At 38.3% G+C, this 2,530-nt stretch overlaps 1 long non-coding RNA gene across 1 annotated transcript; it reads left to right on the top strand.

Annotated features, from left to right (window-relative positions):
* Positions 1–343: 343 nt before the first annotated feature.
* Positions 344–2,258, top strand: LOC145502499 (uncharacterized). The gene is made up of 3 exons (XR_014051345.1): positions 344–741; positions 924–1,281; positions 1,991–2,258. It is a non-coding gene; the product is annotated as an uncharacterized LOC145502499 (long non-coding RNA).
* The last annotated feature ends 272 nt before the right edge of the window (positions 2,259–2,530 follow it).

Here is a 2,530-nt window from a genome sequence, read left to right as displayed (position 1 = left end):
GCTATAACAGCTAAGCTGGTTTTATTTTCATGTAGCTTTTGTGACCACCATCCAGATCATTTATCAGAGTCTTATTTTTAAGAGCAATGCATTGCGAGTGGCATTAACTGAACAAAATGATACACAGTTTTCTTAGTAAGATAGGCTGAATGTTCTTGTTGGGTGGGTGATTGTGCGCCTGTCGAATAGATATTTTTAAATAATATTCCCTTAAAGGGTCAAATGAAAGAACTTTCTTGCTAAACTATGTATGGTTATAATTTGTTTGTTAGAGTGGGAAAACACAGTTAAAATTACCCTCGTATTTTATGTGAATAATCGTACATCTGTAGATAGTAAACAGCGCTACACAATTTTAAATAAATCTTATTTTTAGAATTAGCGATGCCTCTTGTTTTTGCTGTTTTGACTGGGGATGGGAATGAGCTTTAGTCCCCTGGACATTGGTAGCCAGCAGGTCGTGGGACTGTAGAAAGTTCAAAAGAATCTCGAACACGGGGTGCACGAGCGTTTCATTCTTGGGCTGCCAGATCCACTTGAAGCCCGCGTTATAACTTTGCAGCGGTAGATTTTGAGATGAGTCCGCTGGTCGTAGTTGCGTTTTGCGTTCCATCACGTGCGAGCAAAGTTCTTCGATCTGTGGTTACGTGCCCGCTTTTTTTTTCCATTTCTGATAAATTGCGACGGTATGTGTGGCGAATATGCTATAAAGGTCATCGTTGGAAACAGGTCGATATACTGGTAAGTTCTGTTTTTCTTATTTTATTGGAAACTTTGATAGTTAGCAGTTTCTTCTCGTCGTTTTACCAGAAGCTTGATTTCGCGCCTGACAGTCTTTGTCTACGTGTTGTTTGCGATCGCTCAAAAATGATAGGGTTGCCTCAGTCCAATTTTACATTGAAAAGTCTTATTTTTTTCAACAGAATGCGTTTGTCGAGTGGAAATGTTTATATTGGACCTTATTCACCAGTGACATGACTCAGAAGTGGATTTATTGGAAGGTGACAGAAAGGATCCGTCAGAACGACACTCGTTTCTCATTCTCCTAGATTGGCTCATCGAGGATTGTTGTCCATTAAGCCCTTACACTCAAAAGAAGATTACATACCTGGTTTCAGTTTGCACCAATCTCGATTGTATGAGAGTGGAATTTTTTTCAGTATCTGCAAGACGATTTCGAGGTTTTACCGCGTTACGGTTTTGTATAACACACTAGATACGGCGGTACTGATTGTTGGCGCTTTCCACCAACCTAGCGGAGAACTTTGACAGTTGCCTCAGGTTAGTTTTTATTTTTTTTGTGTAGTTTATTTGTTTCATTGATGAAATATTATGATGATTATTTAACAACGGACCTATGACTATTAAACGGTTAATTCAAAGGTCATGGTACTCTATTTACGGTATTAACCTCTTGACAGGACAACTTCAAGGGGTAGATTGTTCACTATATACTGTCATATTTAAATGTGTCGAACTTCACCGTAAATTAAGTTGATCGGCAGATTCTCGAGCTGTTAATTGCGAATATTTCGATCAAGTGTTCTCTTTTGTCAGACATTTTCTTGACCACAAATTTCCCACTCTTTGTTTGATGCTGAGTCGGCCGGTCGCGTCCTCAAAAAGCGCGGGAATTTTGCCGCTCGTGTTGCAATTTTCCGGCTCAATGGTTACGACTTGTTTGATTTCTTGCGGAATGCCAAAACAAAGGTAGTGCATTTAATTGTCGGGTTTTGCTTTGTTTTGCTTTTAATAAATGTTATTTTCAAGGCAATTGGCTTCAGCTGCTAGCTAAATATATTCGTTTTTCTATGTTTGAAGAAGCACAGTTGTTCGTCGGTCAAAACCGAGAGGTGTTGTATGGCCAGAAGTAGATGAGGAGGAAAAAAGTAGCTTGCTTTCGCCAATGCAGTTTTTCCTGATTTGGTTTCATCATTAAAAAAGGAGACACTTAAGGAATTTTTGGTCTTAAAAAATTAATGCATTTCAGAAGCCCAGAAGAAAAAAGACATTAAGAGGAAGAAGAATTGAGAAGAAGGGAAGAGTTAAAGGAAAGAGTGGAAAGAGAAAGGCTAAAGAAATTAACCAAAAAAAAGAGAATAAATTTGTGAAATGAAATTTGTCAAATGACAATAAATTTGTAAACAACTGATTCATACAGCTGTAACTGTGGCTTATTGTGTTTTGCAAGCCTCTCCCAAAATAATCGGCCTCTTACAAGCCATTGGACCATTCATAACTCAAAGCAATATTACACTTAGCCAGTACAAAACTCTGAAAAACTTACATGAGCAAGTCATGACTGGTTTTGGTTTTATCTCTGATTTGTTGAGAAAGTGGTGCAAGTTTTTTTATGCCAATCTTTATAGCTCGACGCACTTAGTGTAGCTACCCAACAAACTTTTTTAACAAGTTAGTTAGCTCTGTATCGTGCCGCAAACACCACAGCTTTGCTTACAAATGAGATCAACAGTTCTGTGGTGATGTTTTTAACATTGAAAGGAGGCTGTGTTACCGGTCAAAGAAATTC

Source organism: Orbicella franksi, chromosome 11 (assembly GCF_964199315.1).
Source record: "Orbicella franksi chromosome 11, jaOrbFran1.1, whole genome shotgun sequence".
Taxonomy (NCBI): Eukaryota; Metazoa; Cnidaria; class Anthozoa; order Scleractinia; family Merulinidae; genus Orbicella; species Orbicella franksi.
This window is presented reverse-complemented; position numbering and strand designations above follow the sequence as displayed.